This window comes from Lepisosteus oculatus, unplaced genomic scaffold (assembly GCF_040954835.1).
Source record: "Lepisosteus oculatus isolate fLepOcu1 unplaced genomic scaffold, fLepOcu1.hap2 HAP2_SCAFFOLD_52, whole genome shotgun sequence".
NCBI classification, from domain to species: domain Eukaryota; kingdom Metazoa; phylum Chordata; class Actinopteri; order Semionotiformes; family Lepisosteidae; genus Lepisosteus; species Lepisosteus oculatus.
Window position 1 is genome coordinate 1,199,225 of NW_027168064.1, and position 22,659 is coordinate 1,221,883.

The window sequence follows — 22,659 nt, forward strand, 5'->3', positions numbered from 1 at the left end:
ATGAGGTCAAAGGTGATGGAACACTGTATTTAGGATGTGTTTGCAGTGATTGTGTGTCTCCTGCTTCAACGCAGTGATATATAGATGTGCTCCTGTAATTTATTGGTTCATGCCCAGGGCAGTAAGCAGTCTGAGGATTTATTTCCAGACGGCATAGAGCAGTGAAGCAGTGAAGTAGTGCAACACACTGGATCATTATATTATTAGAATCTATTCTACTTAAATTATTACATTATGCACAATTTGAGTTCATTTTAAAAAGTAAAAGGTAATGAAAGGAATGCATTTTCATAAGAAAGATAATACCGATATGCATGTGATAATCTTCCTTATATCATGTAGTGCGTCATTTGGACACTTTGTGGGCTTGAAATACAAAGAAAATCATGTTCTATGGTACAAGATAAATACAAAACTTAAGCTTTTATTTAAATTCGATTTGTTTATAAAGCATAAGCAATAATTGATTACATTAATATATGTGAAAATAACATTTTAGCATCATATTATTACATACAGGTCTCTAGCTTCAACACAGTGCTATATATATATATGCTCAGTGATTTATTGGTACATGCCCAGGGCAACAATCAGAATGAGGATTTATTTCCAGACGGGCTACAGGTAGTGTTGTGAAATACTTCAACACACTGGATCACAGATTTAGACCCCCTGCACTCTTACTCCTTAAAAACCAAAGAAATGAAGATATGTAGCAATCACATTGTAACAGGGGTGACAGTGACTTAATGCTTATACTAGTGGACTTCTGGTACCTTTAGGGTACGGTGTTCCCTGAAGGGCTCTCAAACCCCGCATTTCAAATGCCTAGCTGTATCGCTGATGTGTTGCACCTCAGAATCACTTTTAAACCTTACCTCTGGTATCTTTAATCCTTATTGCTCAACGCATGGTGAAAGTATTGCATAAATGTGTCTGAAAATGAGCAATGGGCACCTGAGAGACTCATTTGCCTGTTTCACAAATGATCATATTTGACTAGAGATTCTATTTGGGATTCAGTTGTGCATTCTGACAGCAATCCCTTTAAAAAAACGATACATTCCGGATGAGGTCAAAGGTGCAGGAACACTGTTACTTGTTCCTTTATAACCCGGTTATTGATGTCATTAACAACATTAATCCCAAACAGAGCTGTTGGACTCCCTCCTCTGGCCGTTTTCCACCAGTTGATTATTTCATCAACCAATGCACTAATCAAGCTCCCAAGGCACTCTCTATACCCAGTAAACATAGGTCTAACCTCACCCAAGGAGAAAATCAGGCGCTCCAGTCTCTCCGCAACAGGGATGATATCGTCATCAAACCAGCGGACAAAGGAGGTGCTGTTGTGGTGTGGGTAAGGATCTATATATCTTTGAAGCCTCTAGACAACTAACTGACACTTCTGCCTACCTCCCTCTCCAACAGGACCCTACCACTGACTACCAAAAGGAAGTGGTATCCACCATTTCCCTTCTTATCAGCAGTAACGAGCTCCCCCAGGAGGCGAACCGGCTCATCATGGAACATCCACAGGTATCTCAATTTTACCTCCTCCCCAAAATCCACAAACCTGACACCCCTGGACGCCCCATCGTATCAACATGTAACTGTCCAACTACTTACATCTCAGCCTTTCTCGACAGCCTCATGAGACCGCTGGTTGAAGATCTTCCCTCATACATCAAAGACACCAACCACGCGCTCCAACTTTTCAATGATTTCCAATTTCAGGGTACCGAATGCCACATTTTTACCATGGACATCACATCTCTGTACACCGTCATTCCCCATAATGACGGCCTTACAGCCCTCAAGCACACGCTGGACAAACGCACAGTGCTTGATCCACCCACCCACACCCTGGTACGCCTTGCAGAATTGGTCCTCACACTGAACGCATTCTCTTTCAATAATCTTTTTTACCAACAGGTCAGTGGAGTGGCCATGGGCACCAGAATGGGACCCAGCTATGCCAACATTTTTGTCAGCTGGGTAGAAGAACGCTTCTTCGCTTCTTACACTGGCTATGTCCCTGACCTCTACAAGTGATATATTGATGACTGCGTCGGTGCCGCCACATGCTCCAGCGATCAGCTTGAGTTCTTCCTGCACCATTTCACCAACTTCCACCCGTCCCTCAAATATACGGTTAACATATCTTCCACCACTCTTCCGTTTCTAGACATCCACTTGTCTATCAACTACCCCCGACTGTCCACTTCAGTTTATTACAAACCCACGGATTCACACAGCTACCTCCTGTACAGCTCATTTCACCCCAACCATACTAAAAACTCTCTTCCTTTTTCACAGTTCCTTAGGTTACGACGACTATGCAGCGATGACATCGACTTCGAGAACCAAGCCCTCGAAATGTACTCATTTTTCATCAACAGAGGATACCCCAGCAGTGTGATTGACAGGGCCCTTGCCCGAGCCAAAAACACCCCCTGGACCATCAACCCGATCAGGAACTCCCGCCGTAACAACCGCATTCCTTTGGTGCTTTCCACCCTAACACACTTCCTATCCCCAGGACCATTAACCACAACTTTTCCATCCTACAGGATGATCCCTCCATTGGGGCCCTCTTTTCTGATCGCCCTATCATCTCATATCACCGACCACCTAATCTGCGTAACCTCCTTGTTCACAGCTCCCTTGACCGCCCTCAACAACCATCCACACCAGGCACTTTCCCTTGCAACAGAGCTCGTTGTATCACCTGCAAGTACACAGCCACCACCACACTCATTCAAGGCCCCTCAGGACAATTCCGGATCACCCAGACAGCATCTTGTACTTCCAGCAACCTCATTTACTGTATCTCTTGCAGTAAATGTCCAGCCATCTACATTGGAGAAACAGGAAGGAGACTCGGAGACCACTTCAGAGAACACGTCAGGGCTGTGAAGATTAAAGATCTCTCCAAGCCCATTGTTTCTCATTTCACCTCTGACGGCCCCGACCACTCTAATCTCTCCGTCTGTGTTCTCAAAAACGGTTTTCGGAACTCATACATCAGAAAGACCACCGAAACTAAAATTATTTTGCAGCTAGGATCACACATTCTCCCTTCCCTTAATGACAGACTACTGTTCTTTTAAATTTTCTCCATTCATTGGAAGATTCATTTCACACCTCTCTGCACCCATTCTGACTTCACACCTCTTGATTGGCCTCTCTTTCTGTCCCCTGCTCCCGTCTCTCACTCCTCCACCCTCCCAACCTTTGTTCTCCCGCTACTTTACCTCTGCCTACTGCCCTGTCTCTCTCACACCTGAAGAAGGCTCCATGGCCGAAACGTTGTGTTTTCTTTCTTCTTTTTTTCAGCATGGAATAAACCTATTACTTGTTCCTTTGCAGCCTACGCATGCTGACGCAGCTACCCACCTGAACTACACTGTATTTAGGATGTGTTTGCAGTTATTCTGTGTCTCTAGCTTCAACACAGTGATATATATATGCATGCTCACTGATTTTTTGGTACATGCCCAGGGCAATAATCATTATGAGGATTTATTTCCAGATGTGCTAGGGGTAGTGTTGTGAAATACTTCAACACACTGGATCGCAGGTTTAAACCCCCTCCACTCTTACTACTTAAAAACCAACAAATGCAGATATGTAGCAATCATATTGTAGCAGACACTCATTTGCCTGTTTCACAAATGATCGTATTTTACTAGAGATTCTGTTTGGGATACGGATGTGCATTCTGACAGCAATCTCTTTCAAGAAATGATTTTACCTTTTCGCGGCTTTGCCCTCTTGCCTCTTTGGACAATATCTCCATCATGTGGTCGTTGTTGGTAATGTCTTCTTATGCCCTTTTTTATTTCAATTCTCTATTGGTTGATTCTAGAATCTCTACAATGGAGTTGAAAACATCAGTTTTATAGCAGACAATATGACATTATTTATAGTCCAATAAGAAACTTATTACCCTGTTTTTAACATAATAACAAATTAAAATTGATTAAAACTAAGTTTGAAACACCAGGGAACATAAAAAATGATTTTTAGGAAAACCATGAGGTTCTCTGTGTCCGATGCCTGCAAGGGGAGAAAGATAGAATCCTTTGATTTTTCAAAATTTGAAAATAAACATCATATAACAACAGCTTTCATTCCTAGGAGTGAAAAATAACCATTTTTCAAGACATATTAGTTTCTAAAACACTACAATAAAGTTAAAAACATCTGTTTTATATTACATTATTTTTAGTGAAATTAGTCATTTTTTGCACTATTTGTAATATAATTTCTAATTAAAAGTGTTTAGAATTAAGTTTGGAACAACAAGGAATACAAAAAAAAAAGATTTTTAGGAAAACCATGAGGTCCTCTGTGCCCGATGCCTGCAAGGGGAGAAAGCTAAAATCCTACACAGGCTCCTGGAGCTCTGGCCTGGCTAAAGAGGCTGAATTTATCCCCTTCAAAGCTCCATGAAAAATGATCATTTAAAATTTGAAAAAAAAAACCATCATATAACATCATACAGATGCAGCCATTCAAAATGCGCGATAAAAACCCACGGTACAGTAACCTACCCACAAGCCACTGCAGGGCACCGGAGGACACCGCGGTAAGTGCTTGGCTGGCCAAAATGACCGACAGGGGCACTCGTGGTGCATTGGTTGGTAGTGAAAAGATTTAATCATTTAATGTCTTTACTGTGCACATTTTAATCCGCTTAGTTTTGAATATTTATATGGATTTTACCACTAAAGGGAAATTTTAGTAGCTGAGCATAAAAAGAAGAGGAGCATAACGCATCTGAAGGTCATAAACAATATTAATTTAGGAACATAAACATTACTGTATGTACATAAACTGTACTGTGTATGGCTGGTCTTGGTAGTTTAAAGAAAAAATACACACCAGTCTTCCATTTCTCCCTAAACATTTTAAGCATGAAAGTTTTATGAAACGGTACCCAAATATGCGATTGCTGTATAGAATGAATTATTTAACACGAACATTAAGCTGTTTACATCTTCCGCCTGAGAACAGTCACCCGTTGCTACCCAACGCAGAAACACAGCCACTAGCAAAGACATTAGCTAGCCAATATGATAAAGAAATAAATGATTATTTTGTTTATTTCTTTTGCACATTTATTTGAACATTTCCATCGATTGTACAAGCACTTGGAAACTGTCCAATCCCTAGTTCATCTGGCATTTTACCGGTCTGGCGCCGGTCTGTGTCTTCTAGCATATAATGCCAGCGAACTCTTGTTTTTTTATGTCCACATTCAAGGGTCCCTTTTTGAACCTGCGAGAAGCATTCTTTCAATGTAACAGATTTACTCCGGGGAAAGGCAGCATGACATTAAGAGTAGCTCAAGCTTTCAGCACCCATATCGGACTGCGTGTATGCAGACACCGCTCAGAATCCCCTGGAAGATTCTCCCTCAATTCCGTTGTGCAGAGCTTTACCTCTTTCAAAAGGCTTCACTTTCCTAGTCACATTCCAAGGCTCATCGAACCCGGGCTGTTTCCTCCAGCGGTATAGTATTGCAGTGAGACAGCACGATGCCTGCAAGACTATGTCACGCTAAACGCCACAGATTGTGTTTGTCCGTTCGTGTCAGTCCTCCTGCAGCCACGGGAAGTGGGACACAAACATGCTGCAATGCTTTCAAGACGTTAGGATTTGTTTGTGCAACATCCGAGAAGAGTACTTGTGGCTTGAATGTGAACTGTACGTGCCCGCCCCCTTTCCTCTGTAGTGCATGAGTTCCTCCCGGCATGCCCTTCGTCATTGTTCTGTCATCTTGTATTTAAAGGGTTGTATTTCTGCTGCTGAAAATAAGCAACGGTTTTCTCACAACGCCCTTTGTTCCCGACGGAGCCCTTGTCTGTCATGAAATTCTTCAAAACCTCAAGCTAGAAGAAGAAGACGACAAATATGAAGCGTTACAGCAACAACATGCCATGAGACGATTGATAACGATTTCCATAGGATCCCCGCGGTTGCCTGGCAACCGTCAGCTTTGCGCATTGGCAGTATCGTAGCCTGTGAGGTTTAGCCGAGGCGCGATTATTGCTAGTTGAAAACTTTTCCCAATACCCCGCTTCCGCCGGTTTGCAATACAATCGGTGAAAGCAATTTTTGACAGTCTCGTCAGAGCGTGACATAGTCTTGCAGGCATCGTGCTGTCTAACTGCAATACTATACCGCTGGAGGAAACAGCCCGGGTTCAATGAGCCTTGGAATCTGACTAGGAAAGTGAAGCCTTTTGAAAGAGGTAATGTCGACGCTTTTTTAACAGAGCACCAAAAAAGCGTCTTTTTTGAAGGCCTGGGTACTGAGCATTGATGGTTCAGTGGTAGAATTCTCGCTTCCCACGTGGGAGGCTCTGGTTCGATTCCCAGCCAAAACAGTGGCTTTTGCAGCGAGCGGCTCCATCACTTGCATCCCCTTGCAACTCGCAACTGAAAACCCACTGAAGCTAAGCATTTGTTAGCCAGGTCAGTACCCGGATGAGGGTGAGCTACAGGGAAAAACAAAGTTTCCAGCTGGAAGCGGTGTTAATGGTTCCGGCGGGGGGGCGCTCACCCTGAGGTCTGTGCGGGTCCCAATGCCCCAGCATAGTGACGGAGACGCTGTGTTGTAAAAGGGCGCTGTCTCTTGGATGAGATGTAAAACCGAGGTCACAGCGCTCTGTGGTCATTAAAAATGACCACCAAAACCTTTGACAAATGCTCTTGGTAATTGATCGTCTTCAATAATGCTTCTCCTTTAGGTACATTTTAAATCAGCTGAAAAATGCTGTGAAATGGGGGGTCACTTCACGCCAGTGTAGGATTTGGGTTACAAGAACCATGAAACTGCACGAGAAAGCCCGTACACTGAATTACACGGCTTTCTATTCAAAGGAGGGCAAAAGAAATTCCCTGAGTTCGATTTTTTGCAGCACAGAGAGGATTGCTGTCGTGAGGCTGGTTAGCTCAGTTGGTTAGAGCGTGGTGCTAATAACGCCAAGGTTGTGGGTTCGATCTCCGTACAGGCCAGGTCCCTTTCTCCTCTCTTACAAAAGCTGTTAGGTTCCTTTCCGTGGTGAGATGGGTTGTCATGCAACCCTACCACATAGTGCCGACAGACAATTAAATGACAAAAATGAAGAGAGTTAAAGCAGCTGGAAAGGTTTTCTTACAACTTTTGAGCTGACACAGTTTTGGAAAATGTTTTTTTCACGCTGCACTGTACCACATAGGCAGCCAAGAGTCTCCAAAACAAAACAGAATTGACAGTCATATAATGTCCATTAACCCCGGTTTTAAACACAGCATCATGTCTGCCATCATAAGAATATGAGTCCAATATTTTAGAATATAGTCAGAATGTCTTCTAACCTTACCTGTGGTGTCTTTAATCCCTATTGCTCAATGCATAGTGTACGTACTGCATACATGTGTCTTGAGAATGAGGAATGGGCCCCTGAGAGAAATTATACGTTCTGGATGAGGTCAAAGGTGCTGGAACACTGTATTTAGGATGTTTGCAGTGATTGTGTCTCCTGCTTCAACGCAGTGATATATAGATGTGCTCCTGTAATTTATTGGTACATGCCCAGGGCAGTAAGTAGTCTGAGGATTTATTTCCAGACGGCATAGAGCAGTGAAGCAGTGAAGTAGTGCAACACACTGGATCATTATATTATTAGAATCTATTCTACTTAAATTATTACATTATACACAACTTGAGTTCATTTTAAAAATTAAAAGGTAATGAAAGGAATGCATATTCATGAGGAAGATAATACCGATATGCATGTGATAATCTTCCTTTTATCATGTAAATCATGTTCATCATTACATGATGGGAGCTAAAACAGAAGTTGAGAGAGAGCAAGGACGCCTACAGGAGGAAGGTATAGGACAAGCTGCAAAGGAAAAGCTACAACCCACGACAGCTACTCACCCACCCATCCCACACAGCTATCACTCTCCAACACCTCCGCCATTAACACCTCCAGCACTGAAAGTGCTATGTGCACCATCCACCAGGCCAGGCTGACCAGGCCAGTGCAATACACTGGATCTTTATATTATTAGAATCTATTCTACTTAAATTATTACATTATACACAATTTGAGTTCATTTTAAAAAGTAAAAGGTAATGAAAGGAATGCATTTTCATAAGAAAGATAATACCGATATGCATGTGATAATCTTCCTTATATTATGTAGTGCGTCATTTGGACACTTTGTGGGCTTGAAATACAAAGAAAATCATGTTCTATGGTACAAGATAAATACAAAACGTAAGCTTTTATTTTAATTAGATTTGTTTATAAAGCATAAGCAATCATTTATTACATTAATATATGTGAAAATAACATTTTAGCATCATATTATACATACAGGTCTCTAGCTTCAACACAGTGCTATATATATATATGCTCAGTGATTTATTGGTACATGCCCAGGGCAACAATCAGAATGAGGATTGATTTCCAGACGGGCTACAGGTAGTGTTGTGAAATACTTCAACACACTGGATCTCAGATTTAGACCCCCTGCACTCTTACTCCTTAAAAACCAAAGAAATGAAGATATGTAGCAATCACATTGTAACAGGGGTGACAGTGACTTAATGCTTATACTAGTGGACTTCTGGTACCTTTAAGGTACGGTGTTCCCTGAAGGGCTCTCAAACCCCGCATTTCAGATGCCTAGCTGATGTGTTACACCTCAGAATCACTTTTAAACCTTACCTCTGGTATCTTTAATCCCTATTGCTCAACGCGAAAACTTTACCTGTGGTGTCTTTAATCCCTATTGCTCAATGCATGGTGAAAGTATTGCATAAATGTGTCGGAAAATGAGCAATGGGCACCTGAGAGACTCATTTGCCTGTTTCACAAATGATCATATTTGACTAGAGATTCTGTTTGGGATTCAGTTGTGCATTCTGACAGCAATCCCTTTCAAAAAAGGATACATTCTGGATGAGGTCAAAGGTGCAGGAACACTGTATTTAGGATGTGTTTGCAGTTATTCTGTGTCTCTAGCTTCAACACAGTTATATATATATATATGCTCACTGATTTTATGGTACATGCCCAGGGCAATAATCATTATGAGGATTTATTTCCAGATGTGCTAGGGGTAGTGTTGTGAAATACTTCAACACACTGGATCGCAGGTTTAAACTCCCTGCACTCTTACTCCTTAAAAACCAACAAATGCAGATATGTAGCAATCATATTGTAGCAGAGTGCATCGTTTCCGGCATAGTATGGCAGGGTGTTTTCCGAGTTATTGCACGGATTGGGCACGCCCGCAAGCCAAGAGCCGCAAGCGATGAGCCCGGAGCTGAACGGGCCCCACTGGCTCGTTTGTAAGGCCAGGTGCATTGCCAACCACGATCGGCAGGGCAGAGGCCTTGAAAGCAGCCTGGGCTCCTGCAGCTGTGCAGCCACGCACTCTGGTTTCTCTTCATTTCGTACAAATCTTTCGCCTTTTGCTAAAGATTTCCGTAGAGAGGAGCATGAATGAGTTCCGTGCAATTTTTGTGCTTCCCTGCCTTCGGGTGGTTGCAGCTGGGCTGGTCAAAGAGAGAAAACAAAACCGCTCACAATCACTCTTGTTATGGCGATTGTGGTTGTCTGCTCTGCGAGTCCTCGGTCTCTGCCCGTCTGATTGCCGCTCTCTTCTTTGGGGGGCGGGAAGTGTCCGGCCGCAGGGGATCTTGGGACCTCGCTTTGCAAAGCGGCTTCCCAGAGTGCGTCGTTTCCGGCACAGTGTGGCCGGGTGTTTTCCGAGTTATCGCACGGATTGGGCACGCCCGCAAGCCGAGAGCCGCAGGCGATGAGCCCGGAGCTGAACGGACCCCACTGGCTCGTTTGTAAGGCCAGGTGCATTGCCAACCACGACCGGCAGGGCAGAGGCCTTGAAGGTGGCCTGGGCTCCTGAAGCTGTGCAGCCACGCACTCTGGTTTCTATTCATTTCATACAAATCTTTTGCCTTTTACTAAAGATTTCCGTGGAGAGGAGCATGAATGAGTTCCATGCAATTTTTCTGCTTCCCTGCTTTCGGGTGGGGCGCAGCTGGGCTGGTCAAAGAGAGAAAACAAAACCGCTCACAATCGCTCTTGTTATGGTGATTGTGGTTGTCTGCTCTGCGAGTCCTTGGTCTCCGCCTGTCTGATTGGCGCTCTTTTCTTTGGGGGGCGGGAAGTGTCTGCCCCCACTGCCCCTTTCAAGTTTGCTAAAGACCACGTGGATGTTCCAGAGCAACTTCTGGAACAATGTTCTGTGGACAGACGTGACAAAAGCTGAACTTGTTGGTAAATGTGCACAGCGTTATGTTTGGAGATAACAAAACACTGCATACCAACTCCAAAACCTCATCCCACCTGGGAAGCATGGCGGAGGCTGTACGGCTTGCAATCATCTAGGATCACCCAGGATCTCCTGTTTATTAGGCATAATAAACAGGGCCACTGAACTCCACACTGGCCACTGAACCACAGCAGTGGCTTGCTGGCTTGACATCTCCCAAGAAAAATGTTGAAATCGCATGTGGAACAGGAAAATGACCCTCGAGTACGAGGGAAAAAAAAGAAAAAGATCATCTGGAGCGTGCCAACCCATGTCCGGAGCGTGCCAACCCATGTCCGGACAGCCCAGTTTCCTCGACGAGGTGGCCGAGTGGTTAAGGCGATGGACTGCTAATCCATTGTGCTCTGCACGCGTGGGTTCGAATCCCATCCTCGTCGCTCCGGTACTAGAGCCGTACATTTTCTAGCGGTGGCTGAACATGGTATAGTAGGCTAACGTTGGCTCTGGGTTGAGACCGCGTTTTCACTTATTTGCAACGCAAACGGAGAAAGCGATTTTTGACAGTCTCTCAGAATCACAGTTTGTCATTCCTCTAGACGTTTATACAGTAGAAGCCTGCTTCGTGGCTTAAATCCAAGCTAAGGAAACGGGTTAGAGGTCTGATGCAGAACTGCAAATTCAATGAACGGGAACACTACAGTACATTGCACTGTATGTGTGAGGAAAGCTGCCCCCTTCTGTCCCTTGTCGACCGAACAGAGGACTGTAAAGGATACCGCCAAGGATGCTGGTTGAAATCCAGCTCCAAAGAAGCCCCTTTGGGTGTTATGTCATCAAAAAGTAAGAACAGCGAATCTCCCTTTGATCAAAAGCGCAACAGAACTGTTTTCCGTGGAGCGGGTTTCAGACCCGTAGACCTGTTTTATTTGTAAGGCAGGGCGCATTCCCAAGCGCGAATCTCCTGTTTTAGAAATGCTTTAATGGGCGTGAAGTGAAAATAAGAAATGGGCTCCAGATGCACATGGAAGCAATCAAGTGTTTCATCCGAGCTGTTTCAAAGACTGCTCAAGAGCTTTCCTTTCACAGAGGCGCAACGATTAATGATGGGGGTGCACCCTTCAATGCGCCTTAGGACTCTAGGGAGTGATTGAGACGATTCGTAGCGTGTGCTCATTTCCCTCTATTCCCCGTGTTGCAGTGGTAGGATGACGTAAATTACTGCTTCGACACGTAATGGCATTATAATCAAGTGCAGGAGCTGAGGGCTTTAGTTTTGTTTCGTTTTCCATGGCGTTCGTAAGCGCGCAAATCAAAGGCAATTCCTGCGTCTAACAGGAATGATTGAGACAATTCGTAGCGTGTGCTCATTTCTCTCTATTCCCCGTGTTGCAGTGGTAGGATGACGTAAATTCCTGCTTCGACACGTAACGGCATTATAATCAAGTGCAGGAGCTGAGGGCTTTTGTTTTGTTTCGTTTTCCATGGCGTTTGTAAGCACGCAAATCAAAGGCAATTCCTGCGTCTAACAGGAATGTAAATGCTTTTGAAAGTGCAGTGTGGTGCAGCTTGTAAAATCCTTATCCACATTTGTGGTTTGTTGCTGTTTGTTCTGTCTGCCAAAGCTGCATTTTGACATCCGGACGGGGAGACTTTATCATTTGAACGTGAAGCCAGCCTTAAACCCTCTGAGGCGTGTCTATCTGCCGGCACGTATTTTGTCAAAGGTATTTATTTTTTTTAACGGAGAGCGACTTTGAAAAGGTTTCCGCAGCCACGTCGCACTCCGTGTTAGATTAAAGGAGGAATGCGGCGAGGGCGAACTCGCTGTAGTCGTGGCCGAGTGGTTAAGGCGATGGACTCGAAATCCATTGGGGACTCCCCGCGCAGGTTCGAATCCTACCGACTACGGCGTCTGCCGCACGTCTCCTTGTGCCTGCGCGGCAAAGGCGAAGTGCTGTTTCTCCTTTCCTGGTACTATAAAAACGCTAAATCGCTTGGCCCTGCTGCCATGGAAATGAGTTCTTCAGATAACCACACATCTTGCGTTCGCACCTCTGGTGTTCTACTTATGCCTTTGAAAACCTAATGAATAAAACTGAAAGAACCGACACAATATGTAGGTGCTCGTAAAGCACGCATTAAAGAACTGTTAACAGCAAGGGTTTCAGTGGGTTAACTGAGGAGAAGGCATGATCGCTAATTGTTGACTTTTTATTTGGTGTTAGAAACACTCTTACTGTGCATGACGTGCAACAAATGTAGCCACAGAAATTGCATCACGCTTTCATGTATGCTATTGCAGACACCAACGTTGCCTAGATAGAAAACCGAAATAGCCGTGGGTTCGCTTGCTGGTCTGAAGGATCTCTCTTCGAATCTCTATCATTTGTCAATTGAAGTAAAAGGTGCTGCAATCTGATACGTTCAGAATCAAACCCGCAGCTGTTGTTCGACTTTATTTCTTGACTAATTACAACCTTTTACTGTCAAGTTTATTGGTACAACTTGAGCTCTCAGCACCGTACTGAGCCCAGGTGTTTTTCTAAAGCTGTCAGGTGCAGTTCATTTACATGAAGGAAATCTCTTACTGGGTACGATTACAATGCAGTAAGTAGCACAGGTTACTTAGGGAGTAGGCTGGTGTGTTTAAAAACAACCAGCGCCAGGCAGGAGTCAAACCTCCAAACTCCTAATCCATAGTCAGACACATTATCCATTGCACCACTGGCCCTGGTGTGACACTGCAGGACTGTAACCCAGTGAGCTTAGCACTGCAACTAGTAAAATATTACCCCCGGTCCATTCTTTTCCAAAAGTGAGAAACACCTGTTTTCTACATTTTGTCTGTTTTAAAACCATATCTCTTTAAACCAAACCAAGAGTTTGTCTTTTGCACTGATATTCTGATTCATTTCGATTTCAAAGAAAAAAAAAAACATTACCTTCCAAAGCATCATAAAATTGTCCCTTCCTCCAGACTCTACTTCTCTCTTGTAGTAGTACAGCAGACCTTTCCAGGTGAGCAGATCACAGAGTCCGAAATGAGCTTCCTCCATCAAGCAAAGTACCTGAACATGACTCTGTCATCATAAAAGCGCCCCTGTAATAAAGAAATTCAATCCGAAATCAAGAGGGCAGTTGCCTACTGAAATACAAGAAGTCATCAATTTTAACCTAGCAACACATTAAAGGCTGCATCTATACAAGTACGATTCTAGAAATGCTCACCAGATTACGTTTTAAGAAAGAACAGCGCCTCAGGTTCCGCCGAGATCTTAACTCGGATGGCAGGATTCAGAGTCTGGAGTGTGGAATGATGGCGCACGGAGGGTCCACATACTGTGGATCCCTCAGTGATCTTCCGCGTGTTCAAACCGCCAGCGTGTGACTCCCCTATCCCCCTGACCTCATTGCTCTGCTCTCGCCTCTGTGCAGCTGAGCCCGACTCATGGTAAAGTGGAAAAAAATATGCCCTCAACGTGAGATTTACTCTGGAGTGAGGATAGTTGTTACCTTCTTATCGTTGAAACGGATGTATGTGATGTGGCGACTAGGTTCTTCTCCATTAGCAGGCTTAAGGTTAAAGAAAAAAACATTGCTGACTTCTTTTTTTTTTGCCAGCCGCGAGCGCTGATTAGCGAGGTTTGTATTTCATGTTTTGCAAGTTGCATCCATTTTAAGAAAAACAAGTCGTTCAAGACAGGAAATGAATACTTGCAATTAATTAAGTCTAGACGTATGCGGTTGTCCATAATGACCAGTTCTGTTCGAGAACACAGAACAAAAAAAGGCACCGCTGGGATTCGGACCCAGGATTTTCTGTTTACTAGACAGGCGCTTTAACCAACTAAGCCACGGCGCCCCGGGAGTGCTGTCCTTTTGCAGCCACTTGGACACACCACTCAGACACATCTGCATTCGGTGTGTGCTCCGCCTGCTCGCTGAGCAAGTTGCCATCTTTACATACAATAGCAACATCGACACCAAGAGAAAGGATGACAAATGGCTTTTATCTGGAACTTTTCATGTCCAAGGAGCTCAATGTGCTTTCTGTGTACAACAGGGCCACTGAACTCCACACTGGCCACTGAACCACAGCAGTGGCTTGCTGGCTTGACATCTCCCAAGGAAAATGTTGAAATCGCATGTGGAACAGGAAAATGACCCTCGAGTATGAGGGAAAAAAAAGAAAAAGATCAACTGGAGTGCGCCAACCCATGTCAGGACAGCCCAGTTTCCTAGATGAGGTGGCCGAGTGGTTACTGTATGCTGAGTCTAAAGACAGTTTCACCCATTTTCTGATTGCTCGGTTCTGTACCAGTGCAGACATGTCAAACAGTGAATGGCTGTACCTCTATTGTATCCGTGCTCAATGAATGAAATCGGTAACAAATGAATATATGTCTAGTTATACGAAAAACGAGTGGTTTATCGACTCATCTTCATTTGCAGATTTAGAGGCAGCTTCGATATTCGTTTTACATACGGGTTTTTTTTTTGAATATGGGTCACACACATGCCACAGCAACAAAACATCTCTAGAGATGAGGCTATAGATCACCTTTCCATCCTGCAGGTTTTCCTCCCAAAGCCTACGGCACCAACGGCGACCCCTGCTGGCCGGGAGAGCAAAAGCTTACAGCACCTGGTATTCCCAGGCAGACTCCCATCCAAGTACTAACCAGGCCCGACGCTACTTAGCTTCCAAATTCAGACGAGATCGGGCGTGTTCAGGGTGGTGTGGCCGTAAGCGAAAGCCCAGCCCCTGACTCGCTACTTGAAGCTGTGTGTGGCGGGGGTTCCGTGCCCCCCGAGCGGGACTGAAGGATCGTTCGTGTGCAACTCTTTGGAAAGGAGCTGCTTTCCAAATCGCATTGCGTGCCTGGATGTTGGCGAATGCGCTCCCTTGTGTTGGCTCGTCCCGCACTGGAGGAGGACAAACAATCTGCACGGAGGAGCACCAGGCAAGTCTTCACCAGACAAAAACCTCCAGTGCACAGCACTCTGGAAACATTTTGGGGCTTTCGCGTGTTTATTTCAGCACGTAAAGCGCACCGGTCCAACACGTCGGCCGGGCGCGCGGCGCCTCCGCCCTCTTGTGGCCTTGCGGCGTCAGAGCAAGAGGCTCCTTCTCGCTGCCCTTCCGCTGTGTTGCAGGGCCCCGAGAGGGAACCCGGAGCGCGCACTTTGTGGGGGGCGGGGGACCGCGTTCGCGCTCTGCCCCCGGTCTCTTGCGCGAGTACTAAATCTCACGGACAGGGGGGCCTCGTCATTGATTGTTACAGGTGAGACGGGGATTAGGAGGAGACCCCGACTGATGGGTAAAGGGGAGCACTAACACCAGAGGGACACCCCCGGCGTCTCTTTTTGAGAGACGCCCTGGGGTTTCCTAATGGCCAAGGAGGGTCGGGACCTCGGTTTGACCTCCATCAGGAGGCTGGGGCGTAAGAGAGCCACACAGCCCGCAGGGTGAGCGCTCCCTACTGGTCCCAGTCACACCTCTTGCAGGAGCAGCAGCAACCGGAGCTTTTCCGGGGTGGAATCTCCCATCCGGGTGCCGGCCAGGCTCACACCTGCTGGGCTGCCCCGGGGGTGAGCCCAGTCGAGAGTCGCAGGGCCAGATCTAGTCACCGGGGAGAAACGATACAAGTGAAGGATTGCTCGGCTCTCGGCACTTGAAAAGACCGACAAATGTCTCGTTCCCGCCGGAGCTGAATGTACCCGCATGTGTGGTGTCGTCTTCTTCCCCCGCCCCGCTGTGTTTGCTGTATTGTCTCTGAAGCCGGCCCCCCCGAGACGAGACGGGCTGTTCCTGTGCCCCAATTAACACTTTACAGGTGCCATTCCCCGGCATTGTGGCCATTGTCGGTGCTCACACGCGATAAGATAAGGCGGAGGAGAGTGGGGCATGCCCAGCGGCAGACATTCAAGGAGGGGGCAGTGCGAGGTGAGGTGAGGTGCGACACGCCGGAGCCCCGACGCAGCTAATGCGGAGCACTTGTTGGACTGGCATCGAAAGGACGTGTGCGCACGGAGCGAGCCTTCCCTGCGGCGGAGCGCGGGAACTTTCTCCCCCCCTCCCGCTGCAGGAGTTGTGTGCACTGCAGCGGTGCCGAGAGAAAAGCACAGAAGGCAGCAGGCTCTGGAGAGCAGGTAAGAGACGGAGCCTTGTGGGCAGGCGAGCAGGCCCGTTTTTTGGAAATTGCTGAAAAGGTTTGTTCGGTGTGTGGCAGGCGCACGTCGCGAGCTTGCGTGGCGATCTGCCGGTCTGGAGTTATGCAAATGAGGCCGAATTGCATCCCGGGACATGCTGCGAATGCGCAACGGCGACTGCAGATGTGTAGGAAACGGCGCGCTCATTTTCTCGTTTTGCCCACACTTTTGAGTGTTAGTGTGGCGTGTGAGTGTGTGAAATAGTGGGCCCAGCAGGAGGCGGTGGCGTGCGGGGCGAGGAGGTGGCCTAGGCTGCGCGATTTGTGCTGTGGGTGCGGGCCGCTTGCAGGGGCCTGTTTAACTCATACTTACCTGGCAGGGGAGATACCTTGATCAAGAAGGAGGTTCACCCAGGGCGAGGCTCGGCCATTGCACTCCGGCTGTGCTGACCCCTGCGAATTCCCCAAATGTGGGAATCTCGACTGCATAATTTCTGGTAGTGGGGGACTGCGTTCGCGCTCTCCCCTGATGTGCTTGGTCCAAAATCAGATACGGGAGGGTTAAGACACCACGAGCTGCGTGGCTGCGGAAGGATCCCGGTTCGACAGGAGTGGACGCCGCTGCTGGTTCTCGCTGGCTTTTAGTTAGGGGTCCGGAGAAGCATCTCAAGCTAGTTCCACTACTCCTTCCGGACGTTCATTCCCTTTTCAAAGTCAGTCGTTTTGCTGTAGTCTGCGTTCTTTAGGCTGATTATCGAGGTTAGCCTTTATTTGGTCATGGGGGGCCTCGGTACTGTATGCTGAGTCTAAAGACAGTTTCACCCGTTTTCTGATTGCTCGGTTCTGTACCAGTGCAGACATGTCAAACAGTGAATGGCTGTACCTCTATTGTATCCGTGCTCAATGAATGAAATCGGTAACAAATGAATATATGTCTAGTTATACGAAAAACGAGTGGTTTATCGACTCATCTTCATTTGCAGATTTAGAGGCAGCTTCGATATTCGTTTTACAGACGGGTTTTTTTTTTTAATATGGGTCACACACATGCCACAGCAACAAAACATCTCTAGAGATGAGGCTATAGATCACCTTTCCATCCTGCAGGTTTTCCTCCCAAAGCCTACGGCACCAACGGCGACCCCTGCTGGCCGGGAGAGCAAAAGCTTACAGCACCTGGTATTCCCGGGCAGTCCCCCATCCAAGTACTAACCAGGCCCGACGCTGCTTAGCTTCCAAGATCAGACGAGATTGGGCGTGTTCAGGGTGGTGTGGCCGTAAGCGAAAGCCCCAGCGCCTGACTCGCTACTTGAAGCTGTGTGTGGCGGGGGTTCCGTGCCCCCCGAGCGGGACTGAAGGATCGTTCGTGTGCAACTCTTTGGAAAGGAGCTGCTTTCCAAATCGCATTGCGTGCCTGGATGTTGGCGAATGCGCTCCCTTGTGTTGGCTCGTCCCGCACTGGAGGAGCACCAACAATCTGCACAGAGGAGCACCAGCCAAGTCTTCAGTGCACAGCACTCTGGAAACATTTTGGGGCTGTCGCGTGTTTATTTCAGCACGTAAAGCGCACCGGTCCAACACGTCGGCCGGGCGCGCGGCGCCTCCGCCCTGTTGCTGCCCCTGCAGCTGCTTCACTTTTCCCTTTAGTTGCCATCGATTTTTTTGTAGTGCTATACATATACGATTGAGGTATCTTAGAGTTCTCCTTCGAAGACCCAGCACTCTCTTTTCTTTTCCCAGTGTTACTCATATCGGACTTTTTAAACCTAAAAAAAAATCGTTTTTTTTTTCTTTCAATTAAAACTGAAGTTTAAACAACTAGTGTTAAGTCCTTATTTTTCTGTAGTCAAAAAAAGCAAAAATTAACATTCAGGTCATGAAAAACTCAAAAAAACTCCCCAACCACTAAACTTTACCTCCCACCTGAGCGCCATCTTGAACGCCCCTACCACCAGAGAATGCTCACGATTTCGGAAGCTGTCTCCGGGACGTGCTGATTCCACACATCCTGAATAAATCATGATATTGTTAGTTGCTGTAGCTAGACGTTCAAATGAGTTTCATGGCCAGATGGACTGTTTCCTCCAGCGGTATAATATTGCAGTGAGACAGCACGATGCCTGCAAGACTATGTCACGCTGAACGCCACAGATTGTGTTTGTCCGTTCGTGTCAGTCGTCCCGCAGCCACGGGAAATGGGACACAAACATGCTGCAATGCTTTCAAGACGTTAGGATTTGTTTGTGCAACATCCAAGAAGAGTACTTGTGGCTTGAATGTGAACTGTACGTGCCCGCCCCCTTTCCTCTGTAGTGCATGAGTTCCTCCCGGCATGCCCTTCGTCATTGTTCTGTCATCTTGTATTTAAAGGGTTGTATTTCTGCTGCTGAAAATAAGCAACGGTTTTCTCACAACGCCCTTTGTTCCCAACGGAGCCCTTGTCTGTCATGAAATTCTTCAAAACCTCAAGCTAGAAGAAGAAGAAGACGACAAATATGAAGCGTTATAGCAACGACATGCCATGAGACGATCGATAACGATTTCCATAGGATCCCCGCGGTTGCCTGGCAACCGTCAGCTTTGCGCAGTGGCAGTATCGTAGCCTGTGAGGTTTAGCCGAGGCGCGATTATTGCTAGTTGAAAACTTTTCCCAATACCCCGCTTCCGCCGGTTTGCAATACAATCTGCGAAAGCAATTTTTGACAGTCTTGTCAGAGACTGAGCAAGGTGTTTAAAGACAGATTTGGTCACGGTGATATCATGGTAGAAAGAAACGAGCTTGTTACGTGTCAACAGGAACGCTCTTTAGCTCTTTCAGCTTTATGCAGAGAACAGCGTCTGTCGAGATTACTTTTGTGTCAGCGCGAAACGCCGTGTGCTGTCAGTATGATTTCATATTGCTCATAGCGGCGCCTGGCTTTTGTCTGTCAAACGTTAGGTTGCGCTTCTTCATGCTGCATCGTCGGCATGAGTGGAGCATTTTAAACGTCTGTACTTACTGCGCCCCATAAGAAATCGTTTGTCCCCATTCAAAAGAGATTGTGCGATGTCCTGCAGCGTTCGCAAAGCAAACCTTTGACAGTTTGAAAAGAGGAATTTATTCTGCTTCCTGTGCGTGCAGTAGTTACAAAGTTGAACGTCTTTACACGATCTGCTGCAGTTTTCAGTGGGTGGGCTTTGTCAAATGGCTTGGAAAAACGCACTGTGTTTCGGCTCGGGAAACATCGTGAGCAGTGTCCTGCATGTTTTCTGTGTATAGCTGTCTTTTAACGCATACAGAATTCATTCGAAATCATTGATTTCTCCAATTAACAAGGGTCCCTTTTTGAACCTGCCAGAAGCATTCTTTCAATGTAACAGATTTACTCCGGGGAAGGGCAGCATGACATTGAGAGTAGCTCAAGCTTTCAGCACCTTTATCTGACTGCATGTATGCAGACGCTGCTCAGAATCCCCTGTAAGATTCTCCTTCAATTCCGTTTTGCAGTGCTTTAGCTCTTTCAAAAGGCTTCGCTTTGCTAGTCACAATCCAAGGCTCATGACAGCATTTGAAAATATTCGCAACTGCGTTGGCCGGGAATCGAACCTGGGTTAACTGCTTTGAAGGCAGCTATGCGCAACACTGGCTCGCTCCAGAATAAATCTCACGTCGAGGGCATATTTTTTTCCATTTTACCGTGAGTCGGGCTCAGCTGCACAGAGGAGAGAGCAGAGCAATGAGGTCACGGGGACAGGGGAGTCAAACGCTGGCGGTTTGAATACGCGGAAGATCACTGAGGGATCCACAGTATATGGACCCTCCGTGCGCCATCAGTCCGCACTCCGGACTCTGAATCCTGCCATCCGAGTTAAGATCTCGGCGGAACCTGAGGCGCAGTTCCTTCTTAAAACGTAATCTGGTGAGCATTTCTAGAATCGTATTTGTATAGATGCAGCCTTTAATGTGTTGCTAGGTTAAAATTGATGACTTCTTGTATTTCAGTAGGCAACTGCCCTCTTGATTTCGGATTTAATTTCTTTATTACAGGGGCGCTTTTATGAAGACAGAGTCATGTTCAGGTACTTTGCTTGATGGAGGAAGCTCATTTCAGACTCTGTGATCTGCTCACCTGGAAAGGTCTGCTATACTACTACAAGAGAGAAGTAGAGTCTGGAAGAAGGGACAATTTTATGATGCTTTGGAAGATAATGTTTTTTTTTTCTTATACTGAAAATGAAAAGTAGTTGTTTCTATATGGACTCAGTCTTTGGAATTTGTATATTTATACATTTCAGTGAACCCTCAGCCATTCCTTCTGTATTGTAATTCAATTTCTCTTTTAAAATTCCTTCCCCACTTCTAGGACCTGCAGTTGCTGAACTCCACAATGGCTTCTATTGGAAAGTCTGTGACTGAGACCATTATTTATTTAGGAGCAATGAGCAATTCTTATATAAATGCAATAAAATCATTATGCTCAAACTATGAAAGAGAATTTTAAGGATAATTTAAGAAATCAGTCTTAGCTTGTTTCTATACACAGATGGTATTATTTATTTTCAAAGGAAACCCGCGAGGATTCCCCTGGTGTGCAAGATGTGCCTGAATACTTTTGATCAGCTTCCTGCTCACTTCAAGAGGGCGTGTATGAAGCACGCCACGGCAGAAGAGATCAGGTGGCCTCTCAACAGGCGAGGGAGGACATGATGAATCACCTGAAGAACGGGGTCATCGTGGATTACCACAGAATAGAGATCAAAGGACACTTTGTGGGCTTGAAATACAAAGAAAATCATGTTCTATGGGACAAGATAAATACAAAACTTAAGCTTTTATTTTAATTAGATTTATTTATAAAGCATAAGCAATCATTTATTACATTAATATATGTGAAAATAACATTTTAGTATCATACGTTTAGTATATTTAGTCCCTAATGCTGAAAGAAATGATCATAGAACATGACATCTAACCTTACCTGCTGTGTTTTTAATCCCTATTGCTCAATGCACGGTGAAAGCATTGCATACATATGTCTGACAATGAGGAATGGGCCCCTGAGACAGTCATTTGCCTGTTTCACAAATGATCGTATTTTACTAGAGATTCTGTTTGGGATTCAGATGTGCATTCGGACAGCAATCCCTTTCAAGAAATGATACGTTCTGGATGAGGTCAAAGGTGCTGGAACACTGTATTTAGGATGTGTTTGCAGAGACTGTGTGTCTCCTGCTTCAACGCAGTGAGAAATAGATGTGCTCCTGTAATTCATTGGTACATGCCCAGGGCAGTAAGCAGTCTGAGGATTTATTTCCAGACGGCATAGAGCAGTGAAGCAGTGAAGTAGTGCAACACACTGGATCATTATATTATTAGAATCTATTCTACTTAAATTATTACATTATACACAATTTGAGTTCATTTTAAAAAGTAAAAGGTAATGAAAGGAATGCATTTTCGTAAGAAAGATAATACCGATATGCATGTGATAATCTTCCTTATATCATGTAGTGCGTCATTTGGACACTTTGTGGGATTGAAATACAAAGAAAATCATGTTCTATGGTACAAGATAAATACAAAACTTAAGCTTTTATTTTAATTAGATTTGTTTATAAAGCATAAGCAATCATTTATTATATTAATATATGTGTGTAGCGGCGAGGCTTATTAATAAGGCAGAATTAAGTGTTCTGAGCCTTCCCAAATGAGGCCCCATTTCTCTGTTCATCTCTGTGGTGCAGCCACAGAGAGACTATTCATGCAGGGTGATTTAAGGTCCTAGGACAGCTCCCAAAGGGGGATGCACTTAGCTAAGCCTGGCTATCATGATCAATGGTCATCCATTGGCGCCTATCTGTCTAGGGAGTGCCAGTTGGACATCTGGACTGCATTACTAAGTGTCAGGACTAAGTGACTCATATCTCACCTTGATCAATCAATCAGGGACTGGTAGGGCCGAGTAACCCACGTGGGACTCTGATGCCCATGGAACTTTCAGCCAATCAATGAGCTGAAGTTCCTCCAGGTAAAAACAGGCAACACAGAGAGCCTGTGAGATTCAGTAAGATTCAGAAGGGAGGATTCAGAGGATTCTGTGGACAATTCTAAAGGGAATTCAAAGGAGAATTCCAGGGCAGGGCGGCCCAGGAGCAGAAGGCTCCCAAGGGCAGGACATTCTCGCAGCGCGCCTCCTGACCATCCTGAGACTCAGCCCGGACAA

The 22,659-nt window shown here is 45.7% G+C and overlaps 8 non-coding genes and 1 pseudogene across 8 annotated transcripts; 7 read left to right on the plus strand and 2 right to left on the minus strand.

Annotated features, from left to right (window-relative positions):
- Positions 1-6,003: 6,003 nt before the first annotated feature.
- Positions 6,004-6,145, plus strand: LOC138230860 (U4 spliceosomal RNA). The gene has a single exon (XR_011186454.1). It is a non-coding gene; the product is annotated as a U4 spliceosomal RNA (small nuclear RNA).
- Positions 6,146-9,442: 3,297 nt separating this feature from the next.
- LOC138230967 (U5 spliceosomal RNA) lies at positions 9,443-9,556 on the plus strand. Its single transcript, XR_011186555.1, has one exon. It is a non-coding gene; the product is annotated as a U5 spliceosomal RNA (small nuclear RNA).
- Positions 9,557-9,949: 393 nt separating this feature from the next.
- Positions 9,950-10,063, plus strand: LOC138230952 (U5 spliceosomal RNA). The gene has a single exon (XR_011186540.1). It is a non-coding gene; the product is annotated as a U5 spliceosomal RNA (small nuclear RNA).
- A 596-nt stretch (positions 10,064-10,659) lies between these two features.
- On the plus strand, positions 10,660-10,741 carry trnas-gcu (transfer RNA serine (anticodon GCU)). Its single transcript has one exon. It is a non-coding gene; the product is annotated as a tRNA-Ser (tRNA).
- Positions 10,742-12,130: 1,389 nt separating this feature from the next.
- On the plus strand, positions 12,131-12,212 carry trnas-cga (transfer RNA serine (anticodon CGA)). The gene has a single exon. It is a non-coding gene; the product is annotated as a tRNA-Ser (tRNA).
- Positions 12,213-14,937: 2,725 nt separating this feature from the next.
- LOC138231008 (5S ribosomal RNA) lies at positions 14,938-15,056 on the minus strand (annotated as a pseudogene).
- Positions 15,057-16,821: 1,765 nt separating this feature from the next.
- Positions 16,822-16,985, plus strand: LOC138230794 (U1 spliceosomal RNA). Its single transcript, XR_011186398.1, has one exon. It is a non-coding gene; the product is annotated as a U1 spliceosomal RNA (small nuclear RNA).
- Positions 16,986-17,620: 635 nt separating this feature from the next.
- LOC138230994 (5S ribosomal RNA) lies at positions 17,621-17,739 on the minus strand. The gene has a single exon (XR_011186579.1). It is a non-coding gene; the product is annotated as a 5S ribosomal RNA (ribosomal RNA).
- Positions 17,740-19,032: 1,293 nt separating this feature from the next.
- On the plus strand, positions 19,033-19,174 carry LOC138230849 (U4 spliceosomal RNA). Its single transcript, XR_011186443.1, has one exon. It is a non-coding gene; the product is annotated as a U4 spliceosomal RNA (small nuclear RNA).
- Positions 19,175-22,659: the final 3,485 nt, after the last annotated feature.